This window comes from Protopterus annectens, chromosome 9.part0, assembly GCF_019279795.1.
Source record: "Protopterus annectens isolate FY-2018-M chromosome 9.part0, PAN1.0, whole genome shotgun sequence".
NCBI lineage: Eukaryota > Metazoa > Chordata > Ceratodontiformes > Protopteridae > Protopterus > Protopterus annectens.
Window position 1 is genome coordinate 1432741126 of NC_056743.1, and position 14841 is coordinate 1432755966.

Genomic DNA, 14841 nt, shown 5'->3' on the forward strand with positions numbered 1-14841 from the left:
TATTTTTAGCCAAAGTTTACTGTAATTATGATTAAAAGAGAGCTCCTAGAGGATGGCCTTTCTGATACTTTAATAAGCTCTTTGCATGCCAACCGTCACCTCTGGTAAACATCCTAGACTTGCAAATCATAACCAAAGTTTACAGGAACTGTATGAACTGCATTTACTTTACATTAACACATTCAAGCAACCAAGTACACAGATTACAAAAAGACAATAAGAGAGTAAGTAATCCCCCCATGGGAATGTCTTGATATTTCAAAGCAAAGCATTTGCTCGATCTACATTAAAACATCATAACAGGACAGAAGGGCAACTGTCAGCTTCTAGTTTCTGTTGCAGTTTACTATGCACATCCATTAATTCATTTTCCTTCTAGCTAGCTATAAAGCAAATGTTTAAAGAAAAACGGTACAAATTCTTTAACCTTTTCTTACACATTCATATTGCAGCCAGTGCACATTTTAAGTAATTAAGCTAGAAGCAAAGCAGAAAGTAGGTCAAGTCTGTCAGCATATCATACCAGGCAATAATAATTCTGAGTAGCATAAAATGAGGGAGGTCCTTCTCAAAACAAGGGCTATAATTTGTATTGCTTAACCTTCATGGTGATGCCAGAGGGACAGTATGAAACTTTTTTGAGCAATCATCTTTGGTATTTTGATGCTTCATGCTTCTATTTGCCAATATTTCTTCTTATCCATGTCACCAGTGAATTTCTATGAAAGGCTTCCAAGAATTTGAAATAGTCACTTGGTTTTATTTAACAAACAATAATACTGAGAAATATCAGTGCAAATTTCTGACTTTTATATACAAATCATTCTTGTTCATATTTTTAAAGATCATACTCTGTAATAGAAGGGGTCTGTTGCATCCACTATATTTTATGTTATTTATTTATCCCATTTGTGACTAAAGAGGTTCATTGGATCTACCTTGTGTATTTACTAAAAGTATAAGTAATTTAAAAATTGTAAATCGTTGACAAGAATGAAAAGGCAAATCCGTTACTAGTGGAAAAAATGTAGCCTCTACAGTAAAAGTTCATTCAGTATTTATTTTAACTTTAATCTGTAAAGCCAACATTTTTATGTCTGTCTGTAGATGCTCTCTTCTGGAATCTGGGTGGGGTGGGGGTGGGGGGGTTGTTCAGTAGCCACTGCAGGTACTGCTTGAAATCACATAATATATGTCCTGTTTGTCAGAACAGCCAAAGGATGATTACAGCTGGCTAACACCAATAATAGTTAATACAAGAATGAGTTGAGCCATTGTGTGTGCGTGTGTGTGTGTGTGTGTGTGTGTGTGCAATTTTTATGAATGTAAAACTTCTGGGAGTTAAAATGAATAGCTACATATTGCAAAACCCATTACAGAAAACATAACAATCCGTGGGCCAGTGAAATTTCCTGAAGTCCAAATCTGCCTCTTCTGCTTGTTCACCACTGATACTGATGGGTCTGCTACAGCTGCTTGCATGCTATTAGCTCATACCACACTTGGTTGCTGTCACTTGCTTTAACTGGCAAGTGCCCTAACTCCCACTCACCTGAGCTTACTGAATTACCTAGCCCTCCCACCACCCAAACTGCATAGCCCTACCACAGCCCTAACTCCAGCCCTAAAACTCTTACCCAGTCACTAATCCTAACATGAATCCTTACTCAATTGCAAAACTTCCCCCACTTCCTAAACTTAAAAGTTCCTCATTGCTGCCTAACCTAAACCCAACTTCCCAAATTGCTCCATAATCCTAAAGCTCCCTTATGACTCCCTAAATTTAAAGTCCCTAATCGCTCCCTAACCTTAAAACTCCCCTCTCTAAACCTAAAACTACACTGCCCATCTCTAAACCTACAGTATCCCATCATTCCCTAACCCCAAACCTTCCTAAGCTAAAGTCCATGATTGCTCTCTAAACCTAAAACTCTACTCCCCTTCCTAAACCTAAATTTTCCAATTGCTCCCTAAACCTAAAATGCCCATTCCTTAAACCTAAAACTCCTGATTGATCCCTAATCTTAAAACTCCTCTCTCTAAATCTCAATTTCCTGATTGTTCCCTAACGCTAAAACTCCATTCCTAAATTCCCCTCCCAGTTGCTGCCTAAAAATCTAATCTACACTCCCACTCCCTCCTAGTCCCTTCCCATAGTTCACACACTTACCTGACTTGAAGATGAACAATGTGTTCTGGCAAGATGCGGCAGCTTCCATCTCTCCACATGGCTACTACACCTTGCCTGATCACATTATTTCAGCTCAAGTGTGAATAGCAACCCATGCAAACTGCAACATGCTAGTCCCAGGCTGTGAGACTGTGGTCTTTGAGCAGCCAGGACTTGGGTAGTTGAAATAAATTTGATACAGATTATTAATAACCTCTAAAGGGAATGTGTGAGACAAGGCACTTCATGGAATGCAAGCAGCTTTATTAGGGTATTAGACAGTGAAGCTGAGTCTTGAGTTTGAATCCTAACAATTCCCACTTTCATAAGAGGTAGTTCTGAATAAATCACTTAAACTTACTCATGCTTCCAAGTCTAGCTTGAGAAGTAGTGCACAATGGAGCAGTGAGACTGACAAACAGCAAACTTATAAATAAGTAAATGCATTTATTTTACTACTGTAGCATTCGATTCACTACCCTGTGACACAGTCCTTACACACACACATGCGCACTCCCCCGTAGTAACTCTTCTTTCCTGTGTTCCAACTGCCCCTAAAGTAATGGTCATTTAGTTATCAAAGCAGCACCCATTTCCTAAAGCCAGTCATACAAAGAAATTATCAACACCATCTGAAATGCAAATATAGCTTACAGTTAAAAAAATAAAACAGTAACTTAAAATCCTTTTTGATCTCTGATCTCTGTTTTAAGCTATTCCACCCATATTAACAGGCAGCAAGAATGGCACTGGGCGTACCCCATTCCATGGTGTCAATTTCTCCCACTCTGAAATACCTGCAGGTGTCAAAGCACTGTAATAAAAATAAAAAAAAAAGTATTATTCTTTAAGGAAGAAATATGTTTATCACAATTTACCACTCTTGAATCCCTCCCCCTTTATGGTTCTTATCAGTCTCACTAAGGATACTCAGTACTCCACCTCCACTGTTCACTCCCCTCCCAAATTCAGAATCAAGGTCAGTGCCCAATCAACAAGTGCCAATCTGAAACTAACAAAACCATCCTTGCTTTTTTCCTAAAACAAAGCATTTTGCCCACAGTTGTTAGCTCTCCCCCATCCTCACCTCCAAGTGTGCCTGGACATTACATTATATTCTGAATGTGTTGTGATACCTTTCTGTGAAACATATTAATTATTCTTTGGTTGGGACAATTAATTCTATAATCCCTGACACAGGAAAAAAAGCTTTTCCTGGAAATCAGTGGAATTAATGAATACATTAAAACAAAGAAATGACCGTATTCTGTAGTTAACTACAAAAAATTCCGTGTCTGGAGTAGATTTGTTATGGTGAGTATAACAAAAGGTAACAGCCTCAGACAACCATTTTGAAATCGTCGGTTTTGACACAGGTTGCCCCTTCTTCTTACCTTCACAAGAAATGAATACTTGATCTGAAGATCTTAGTTCTGTCAAGAGAGTACTTGAGTTGTATGTGGACATCCAAAGTATGGAGTATACTTTCTATCTCATTTTTATATTCAGTAAAGAAAATGGGGAGATGGATAGTTTGGCTTAAAGTAAACTTGGATACTACTTTAGGCATAAAAGGATTAGTTCACAAAGAAAACCTGTCCCTATGGAAAATGAGGTGGGTTGACTCACTATAAGAGCTTGAAACTCAGATACCCTTCTTGTTTTCCATGTTAAGACCCTCAAGTCAGCCAGATTAGCTGGTTCAAAGGGAACAAGTATTAGCTTGTCTAGCACAAAATTAAAATCCCAAAGAGGGGCCACCAGTTTACTTGATCGTCTCTTATGCAAAATCACATTCAATAACATTCTGACAAGAGACTGCCTTGAAAGAGGAGGATCTATGGGCAGATATCCTGAAATTACCAATAAATGAACCTTGATAGAGGAATAAACAAGGCCACAGCATAGTAACTCACAAAATATTGTAAAACCAGAGAACAACTAGCCCTGAATGGGTGCTGTTTATGTTGTTGGCACCAATGAGAAAAACCTTTTCCATTTATTCCATGATATTCTAGCAGCACGATTTCTTGTTTCCGTTAGTACCTGCTGTACATACATCCTCAGTAAACATATACTTAAAAGGAATTAAGATCTTATCATCCAGGCAAGTCAACTGAAAATGACTAATGTCAGAGTGCATCAAACACTCCTTTTCTATTGTGAGTAGATCCAGCCTGTGAGGAAGCTTGTGGTAATTCACCATGGCCATTTCCGAGAGAGGAAGAACCACAGTTGTCTAGGCCACAAGGAAGTCACAACAGTGATCTTGGGGGATTCCTTCTGAATCTTCAGAAGTACTCTGAATATTAGTGGAATGGTGGAAAAGCATACAGGAACACTCCTGTCTAAAGACAATAAAAGGCATCTGTCTTCCAGGACTTCTTGCGTAGAGTACTGGAATAGAATCTTTCCAATTGATTATTCAAAGAGGAAGCAAAAATGTCTACTTGAGTAACTCCCCACTTATGGAACAAATGTTGGAACATCTCCTGAATTAGTTTCCATTCATAAAGGTCTGCCCTGGTCCTCTGCAGCTTCTCTGCCACACAGTTTTGCTCAGACAGAACGTCAGATGCCTGTAGAGCGAAACTGTGCTGTGAAACTATATCCTAACCTAACATAGTTAGGCTGCAGAAGGAGTACTACCTGGATCCACCTTGCTTGTTGATGCACACATGACTGTGGAATTGTCTGAAACCCATTTGAAGAGGTCCTGGTGACCAAAGATGGTTCAGAGAATTGAGTGTCTTGATCATGGCACTTATTTCCTATGTATTTATGCACTTGCATCTGTTCTTGCTGTCCCACATCCCTGCAATTTTATCCCTCCTGAAACTGTTCCCAAAGCAAAGTCCAAAGTGTCTGTGGTGACTGACTGCTTTTGGAGCAAGGAGGGAGAAAAGGAGACCTAGATTTAAGGACATCTGTTGTCTCCACCAAACGATTTCTCCTCTGACAAATCCCAGCACTGGGATCTGAAAAGATAGAGGGTGGTGGTGCTGGGACCAAAGAGATTTCAGATACCACTGTATCTTTCTCATGTGGAGTCTTACCAAGGATACAATGAGAATCATAAATACCATGAGATCCAGAATTCTGAGATATTCCCTTGCAGTGACAGAAGTCTGAGTTAAAAACCTCAGAAAGAGATAATAAAAACAAGGATCTGTTTTTTTTTTTTTCCTGTGGAAGAAAAGCTCTTTGAACTGAGGTGTCCAGTTGACATCTCAGGAACACAATCCTGTCTGAGGGAGTCAAGAAATATTTTGACTGTTCTCTTGGAATCCCAACTTGTATAAGAGATCTCTCATCCAAGACAGAGATTCCTGACACTTTGAAAAAGACTCTGCAAAGGTAAGCAAGTTGTCTAAATATGGAAAATTGTGGATACCCTGTAGCCTGTAAAGAACTCCAACTGGAGCTAGACACTTTGTGAACATTTTTGGTGCAGTGGATAATAGTCCAAAGGTTAAGGAAGAAAACTGATAATGCTATCCCGACATACAAAACTTGAAGAAACTTCTGAAGTCTGGATGAACAGGGATGTAACTTCTGAAGTCTGGATGAATAGGGATGCAATGATAAGCATCTTATAGGTCTATTGTTACTAGGAAACTTAAAAGAGGAAGAAGAGGTAAAAGGTTGTGAAGTGACATCATTCTGAATTAGGGCACTATCACAAACAGATTTAGGAAAAAGATCTAGAAACTGGTCTCCAAGCATTTTCTTTATTTGGCACTAGGAACATCCTTGAGTAAAAAACATTCTCCACTTGGGAATGAGGAACTGGTTCTGTCTGACCTTGGGGACAACATGTGACAAAGAACACAAGGAAACAAGAGTCGGATCTGAAGGATGAGAAATGTCCCCCTGGGAAGGAGAAATTTCCTTCCAGTGCCATCTGTAACCATGATGAATGATATTCAGAACCCATTTGCCTGAAACAATCTGTTATCAAAGCGAAAAACTAAGATTAAGACTTTCTGGAAGAAAAAGGGGACCAGAGTAGTAGTCGGACATATTGGAATGTCCCTAGTTTTGTAAGGTTAGAGACTTCTTTTTGGAACTCCTTTGCCATTCCATCTTAAACAGCTGTTTACCTGAATTCTCCTGAGACTGTTTATTCTGTTTTCCGCCAAAAATGGAAGAGGAAAAAGAAAATCCCTTGGACAATTTGCAAAGGGAAGACTGAAATAGCTTAGAGATTCCCTGGATCAGCTTGTCCATCACAATTTTGATCACTTTTGCAACAAAGAGGCCAAACACTAAATCTCTATCCAATGGAAATGTAAAATCTCATTTTTAACATCATGTGAGAATGCAGCCAAGAAAACCTCCTTAAAACAGTACCAGTGGCCAGATCCCTGAAAGTAGTATCAACAGTCATATACACACTGCAAACAATGAGTAGTGTCCTGTGCAAAAGAAGTAATTAAGTTATTTAAAGCAGATTTTTTCATCAGAAGAAGAAACTGCAGATACATCATTGTTCACACTTTCATAGTTTGTCAAAAAAAATTTAACATGAAAATGACAATTCAAAATTCTGAAAACCAAAGTTGCAGAAGTAAATACTTTTTCTCCATAGTAATTTCTTCAGTAATTTCTCCCTCCTTATCAAAGAGTAGGATTGGAATTAATTAAGTGCTTAGCAGCAGTGAGATCAACTAAATGTTAGCCGCTGGGTCAGGTTTGGGAATTGTGTATTAAAATTTAAAAGACTGAGGAACTTTATACATCCTATCTGCCTTTTTAGGAGCAGCTGGCTAACTAGCAGAAAAACTGCAGGTAGTAACACACACATCCTCTAAAGCTGAAAAAAACAGGAAGAATGTGTGTAGGTACTTTCTGAAGGACTGACAAACCTCAGTATTCTAGCAAAGAAAAAAAAACCCTCAGTATTCTACCACTGAAATCACAGGCACATTCTATCAATAGTCTCAGAGAAAAAGAAACCCCACAGGGAGAATCAGAAACTGAGCTCTCCTCTGAGTCTGAATCAGAAAACTGAGGTAAAACGATTAATCTGTCCCCGCATCTTCCTGTCCAGATCCAGAATCTTGAATTTCTTCAGGAAAAGAGGAGTCCCTCTTTACAGTTTGGGCACATGGAAGGTGCCTGAAGCTTTGGAAGCTGGCTAGATGTTATATCTTTGGTGGGATATAACCCATACAGGTAAAGCTACTGCAGCTATGATCGATGTAATGAACATCTTGAGATTTTCTGCTGTACAAGAGAAACTGAACAGAACAGACTATATTAATTTTATGAAAGCACAAATAAGCAGCTGGACTGGTATTCAACAGCAGCATTTCTTAAATGAAAGGTCATATCATGTTTACACTCCAAATGTGGCCATGAGAAAGCAGCCAAGACCTGTATTCATAAAGATGCAGTCTTGCCAGCAGAAAGAGTTGATCCTGACAAAACCGTGACAGATGGGCAAAGTATTAAAACTTGGAGACAGTAGAGTGTTTGTGGAAAGCAAATTTATCAGAACAATCAAAGAATGTCGACAGGCAGGTGTAAGATTCAAGCAGCTCTACCCAGCTGTTTTCAGAACACTTTTTTCCTGAGGATCAAAGACATTTTTTGTTGCTGAACAGACTAAGGATGAAAAGTTTTTTTCCAACAAAAAGCAAGCCATCAAACAGAAGGGGACTGTTTTTCACATTTTTCTGATAATAGTGATACTCTGTTAGTGAAACCTTTTCCAATGTTCCAAAGGAAATTGTATCGGAGACAGAAAAAAAGAACAGGACTTGGCTTGAAGAACTGGGAGTACCTTGGACTTGAACCAGAATCTGGGTTTGAGAGATGGAGATGAACGGGAAGAAGACCGGCAACACTGAAATCAGTGAATAAATGTGATATTATAAAGCATTACTCATATTTGTGAAATATGGCTTTACAAGGTAAAAGTTTGGCATAATCATTAAGGTCTTCACCTTCACCTCACAGACACAAGGTACAAGGTTTGATTCTGATGTCAGGTTATTGGCTAGGCTTAAAAGGGCCATTCAGGGCAGTTAGCCAAGTGTTCACCTATGAACAAGAAAAACTGGATGTGAAAGAATAAGAAGTTATGTACCTACCATAACGTTCCATGTTAGTTGTCTTCTCTCGCCTTCTTTCTTGCTTGATGGGTTCGGAGCCGATCCTCGGCTCCGACTCGGCACTTGCTTTAGCTCGAGAACTCCTTTTACCAGCTCGAGGCAGCCCCATATCCCATGATGCAAGGCAGTAAGTACCCAGATCTCGTTTGTTGACAAAGGGCAATAACACCAAGCATAAAATACTTCCCAAAGGAAGAAGAAACTTACAGATGGAAAAAGGACCAGGTCTGAATGGTCTTTAGCATAATAGTTTCTTATACAAGGTCTGTCCAGGCCAGGGGAAGGAGGGAGGGTCAGAAAGAAGGCGAGAAGACAACTAACATGGAACGTTATGGTAGGTACATAACTTCTTAATGTTAAGTTGTCAATCTCGCCTTCATTCTTGCTTGATGGGACCGCCCCTAGCACCTCTATCCTGGGTGGCTCAATGGAACAAACTCTTGAGGACTGTAGAGCCAAAACTGGCTCTGTCCCTGGAGGCCAAGTCCAATTTGTAATGGGAAACAAAAGTGTGAGGAGTGGCCCAAGTGGCGCTGCACAAATAGTGTCCAAAGGCAGTCTAGCTTGAAAGGCTGTAGAAGTAGCTAAACTCCTAGTTGAATGTGCTTTAGGTTTTGAGCACAGCTGTTTTCCCCTGATCGTATAAATTTCAGTGATGACCAAGAAAGCCATCTGGACAAAGTCACTTTAGAAACAGGAAGGCCTTTTTATTATCTGCATAGGAAACAAAAGTTGATCAGATTTTCTAAATTTTTGTTCTGTCCAAATAATATCTAAGCTGACGGTGGACGCCAAGATAATGTAGCTTTTGTTCAGCTCTATCTGAATAGTTAGGAAAAATACAGGAGATCAATGGATTGATTCAGATTGTTTTTGAAGCGACCTTAGGTAAAAAGGATGGATTAGTTCTCAAAGATACTCTGTCTTTGTGAAAAATCAAATAGGGGGTCGAACCGAAGAGCATGAAGTTCAGACACCCTCCTGGCAGATGTAATAGCCACTAGGAATAACGCTTTTCCAAGAAAGATATTTTAGGGAACAAGAAACAGCTGGCTCAAGGGGAAGAATCAAGGATGTCAGCACTAAATTTAGATCCCACTGAGGAGGAGGATTCCTGATTGGAGGCTTTAGTAGGAAAATTCCTTTCAAGAAGGCCCTGCAGAGCCTATGGGACATAATATTATGATCTGCTATCCCGACATGAAAATTAGAAATAGCAGCCAACTGAACTCTGACTGTGGAAGAAGAGGAGCCTGCATGAAAAATCTCTGCTAAGAAGTCCAGAACTGCCTGAACAGGGGCAGTAAAAGGATCAATATTTTGGGCCTTAGCCCAATAAGAGAAACATTTCCATTTGCTTGTGTAAATCCTCCTGGTAGAGGATTTTAGTGAAGCTACTATGATATCTCTAACTGGGTTAGAGATCAAAGGAAGCCTGGCTAAGGAAGGAAGTGGAGCAACCATGCTGTGAGGTTGAGAGAAGGGATTGACCGGTGCAGCTGACCAGATTGGTGAATCAGTAGATCTGGCACTGGGTCCAGATGCCACGGCTGCACCAAAAGGTGATGATGGAGGAACGGGAACCAAACTTGTCGAGGCCAGTAAGGGGCAATGAGAATCAATTTGGCTCTCAAACGGTAGCTTTCTGGATCACCTGAGGGATCAGAGGAAATGGAGGAAGGAATAAAGAAGTCCCTGGGGCCAATCCTGGGTCAGAGCGTCTCTGCGGATGGCCTGATAGAGGGAAGGGGCTGAAGAAGTCTGGACATTTGCTGTTTTGGGGAGTAGCAAAAAGATCGCAACATGGACGACCCCATTCCAGAAAAATCTCTTCCGCTATGGATTGCTTGAGAGACCACTCGTGAGGCATGAGAATAGCTCTGCTCAATCTGTCCGCTATAATGTTGGTTTTCCCAGGGATATGCGTTGCTACCAGAAACCGATGAGAGGAGATCGCCCATTGCCATAGTCTGAGCGCTTCGACACAAGGGGTAGGACTTGGTTCCGCCCTGTTTGTTGATATACCAAACTACAGACATGTTGTCTGTGTGGACTGCAATTGTCCCTACGGGAAGAAAGTCGTTGAGGGCTTGCAACGTTAAAAGCACTGCTCTCATCTCCAGGACATTTATGTGCAGATGGTACTCGAACGGTTGCCACGCCCCATGAACCATCCTGCCCTGATAATGACCCCCACCCGATCAGGGAGGCATCCGTGGTGACAGTGGCTATCGGGACGGAGGTACAAAGCACCTGCCTTGGTGAACCTGAGACGATGTGATCCACCAAGCAAGATGTTCTTTGCATGTTTGTGTCACCAGAATCTGGTGACGCATTGGGAGTTGCTGGTATGACCACTGTGTGAACAGCATCCACTGAAGAAGGCGCATGTAGAATCGAGCCAGGGGAGAAGAGTAATGGCCGCAGCCATGAGACCTAATACCTTTAGAACCATTCTGGCCTGTACTTTCTTGCTGGCCAGAATGATCCTGACATGAGTCTGAATGTCTGAAACTCTTTGTTCTGTAAGGGTAGCTGACATCCGAACAGTGTTTAAGTTTGCCTATGAAGGTAATAGACTGGCAGGGCGATAAGGATGACTTTTCAAGTTGACTGAGATGCCCAAATGAGAACAAAGGTCTATTGTGTAATCCCTGGCTTGTATAAGCTGATGCCTGGTGGTGGCTGACAGGAGCCAGTCGTCGAGATACGGAAACACCTGGAATCCTTGACGCCTCAGGTGAGCCGTGACCACTGCCATGCATTTGGTGAACACTCTGGGGGCTGTAGTGAGACCAAAGGGCAGGGCTCTGAACTGGAAATGACTGGACCCCAGCCGAAAGCGGAGAAATCTCCTGGAGCGTCTGTGAATTTTGATGTGATAGTACGCATCCTGAAGATCTATTGAGCACATCCAGTTGTCCTTCTGTAAGAAGGGCAGAATTGACTGAAGAGTGACCATTCGAATCTTGTCTTCCTGACAGACTTGTTGAGTCTGCTGAGATCCAATATTGGTCTCCAGTCTCCCGTCTTTTGGGGACCAAAAGAACCTTGAGTAGATTCCGGCTCTGAATGGTCTATTGTAACTGGCCGAATGGCTCTTTTGCAGTAGTTTTCGATTTCTAACTCTGCAATGTCCCTTAGACCGGGTGGTACATCTGGAAGGGAACTTGAGGGAAGGGACTTTCCTCGAAAGGAATTATGTAACCCTTGGTTATGATCGACTGTACCCATCTGTCTTGAGTGTGGGAATGCCAGGCTTCTGGGTACAGTGATAATCTTCCCCCGTCTGCCTCCAAGGAGGGTCAGCCGGACAACAATTCAGGGTTGCTGAAGGGGCTTATCAGAGAGAGGCTCCCTGTTTCCCTGGTTCTTCGACCCCTCTGCCTCTAGAGCGGCGTCTGTTGTTGTTACCCCTCTGCCTCTAGGGGTAAACTGACCACGTGAATCCGGCGTGACTCCTTGGGATTTACGGAACCACATCTTCCCACCCTTCTGTCCTTTGGGATAAGGCCTAGAAGGGGTGGAAAACGGACTCCAACAGCAGAAAGAGTCTTGCCGTCCTGCTCACACCTGGTCAAGGTCTCCTTCACCTGAGGGCCAAACAAAGCTGACCCATCAAAGGGAGAATTTGTGAAGGACGCCTTAAAGGGATCCGCAAATCACATAGCCGCATCCAGGCTTGGCGTCTAAGAGCCACACCTGTGCCTGCGGCTCTACTCGCCCATCCGCAGCATAAGATATTAGCCGCATGGAGGAGTTAGCAATGGAATTGAGGGTTCCTAGCTGCGAAGCAATCTTTTCTTGAGCCCCTGCAGCTGTAGGATCCTGAACTACTTCTCCCAGCTCCTTCAGGATATCTCTCTGGAGTCTGGTGAAGTGACAAAGATAATTCAGCGAACGCATAGCAAAGGTCGCTGAGGAAAACATCCGCTTGCTGTACCTATCCATGGTCCTAGAGTCCTTATTAGGAGGATGGACGGGCACGGAAGGATCTGCAAGTTCCTTTTGGTGGCTGCAGCCACCACCATGGCATCAGCGGGACACCCTTGGTAAGGAATTGTTTGTCACTAGGGCAGTGATAAATTTAGAAGGCCTCCTAGGGACTGGCTCTACAGAGTCAGGAGCTGTCCACGCCTTCGTGCAATAACCTGCATAAGGGGTCGAAAGGCGGAGACACCCAGGAGGTGGAGGGCCGAGATCCAAACGCCTCTAGGTATACTGACTCATCCTCAGACGGATTGTTGGTGGGCCAGTTTCCCCTCTGTTTTAGAAGTTCTAGGATGTCTGAAAAGGAGACATCCTCAGAGGGGATCTAGGGGATCCCTCTGACTCATCAAAGGGAGTATCCGAGGTGACAGACTCGGGAGAGACAACAAGCTTCCCTTACAAGTCCTCTTACTAGGAGGATCTCCCGAAACATCAGGAGTATCCTCGGAAGAGGGGAAATTCCAATGGGGAAACCTGAGGCGGAGGATCTCTGGGTCCTGTAGCAAGAGAAGTGGCAGAGATGTCAACAGGTACAATAGAGGGAGGAGCTACGGGAAGAGACTGCTGACTGATACCAGTGGCCAGTACACTCTTCATCACCTCGAATGCTCCCCTCCCAGGCAGGTCCGAGAGAACCCGCTCCAAGAGCTAGGAACTCCAGGGCCACCGAAAGGGAAGTCTCCGAGGCAGATGTCGGAGCCGAGCTCACCAAGGCCGAGGCTCCAAGGGGAAGAGCGGGCTCGGACAAGTGTCCGATGCCACTCAGCCCCTCGGAGGAGACCATGGAAGCCCGACCACCGAATCCCTCTAAGGAAGAGGAGATAAGAGTAGGGGCTGAAGGAACAGAAGGGGGTATCCATCCTCCAGCCGTAGCAGTAACCATGCCCGAAGACTCCAACTCCAAACTTTGGGGTAGAGTTGAAGGAGGAACTGTAACGGGGTGTGGACCAACAGTCGTCTGCTGAGACGGACTGTGTAGCATTTGGGCCAGTACCTGTGACTTGAGTAATCTACTGACCACTCTCTAGGTCATGATCTGACAACCTGGATGACCTTGAAGATCGGCTCCGATGGCTCCGTTCCGATAGAAGAGGCAAAGCCGGAGCGGAAAGTATCGGCTCCAAGGAAGGAGACCGCGACCTCTCCTGGGATGGGGCCAGCGGACCCGATACTACAGATCCTATCGGCACCGACTTCGGAGCCGACAGAACGTCTCGATGTATCGGCTCCAGCCGGAGCCGATACAGCTACCAAAGTAACGGTGTCGGAGCCGATCGGGGCCGACACCGATGCCTGTGCCACATGGGTGTTGGAGCCGATCGGAGCCGACATCGAAGTGGTCAAAACAGATTCGCACCGATAGCCATCGGCGCCGAAGCTGTGGATTCAGAATCGGCTCCAGCCGAGCCGATCTCGACTCACGAGTCGGAGCCGAGGCCGCAGGCTTAGAAACAGAAGCCTGGGCCTTGGCAGTTTTAGTTGATTTTGTGGAGCCGACTTAGCCGGAGAGCCCTCCGGCTTAAGAAGACCCCTGAGAATCAACTTATCTCTCCTGCAGGACTCTCTGGCTGAAGGAGTGACAAATAGCACAGGAGTCCTGCAGGTGAAGAGGGCCCAAACAATACAGGCAAGAAGTGTGACCGTCTGTCAGAGACATCTTCTGACAGCACGAGTCACACTTCTTAAAACCTGAAACCCTCTCCTTTGACATGGTGCCGAAACACACAAACACAGACACACCAGTCAAAATTAAATTAAACAAAATACCAAGAGGTATTTTATAAAACACCAACACACACACCCTAACAGGGGATGGGATAGGAAAATTGACTAACAAAAATTAAAAGAGACAGGGATTTCTGTCAGAAAAAGGGTAGAAATAGATTTAAACTATCAAAAAATTAGTTTTAAACTAAAAGGGGCTTGAAAAATCACAAATGTGAACTACTTACCAGGAGCTGGTAAAGAGAAGACCTCCCAAGCGAAGCGGCAAACGAGATCTGGGTACTTACTGCCTTGCATCATGGGATATGGGGCTGCCTCGAGCTGGTAAAAGGAGTTCTCGAGCTAAAGCAAGTCGGAGCCGAGGATCGGCTCCGAACCCATCAAGCAAGAATGAAGGCGAGATTGACAACTTAACATTGGACTTTTGTTGACTTTGTAAACTCATGTGTGGACTGAAAAACATATACCCCACTTCATATCATTAATGTTTGGAAGGAGACTAATAAGTGTAAGGAAAACATTTTTTTGTTTTTAGCAGTACTTGTATAAAACATGTTATGGTATAAACTGCATGTTACATAGTAAAGCACATTTGTGTAGTATATAGTCAAAGGTATCTAAAATGAGGGGTTGAGGGTGAAACTTTTTTAGCGAATATTGTATGTGATAAAGATACTAAAGTAAATAAGTACCTGTTTTTAGGTTTAAGAAATATAAGTATATTACAATGTAAAAAGAGAAGAAAGGCTGGACAAAAGCATGTGCAAGTTAATATGCTATAATCTTCGGCTTGGGAGAATTGGGTACAAAATTGCACTGACTATAATATAAAATATT

General features: G+C 43.0%; 1 protein-coding gene across 1 annotated transcript in view; it reads right to left on the minus strand.

Moving 5' to 3' along the window:
- ARID5A (AT-rich interaction domain 5A) overlaps positions 1-14841 on the minus strand; it is a 484004-nt gene that overhangs the window by 387400 nt on the left and 81763 nt on the right. The window lies entirely within an intron of this gene.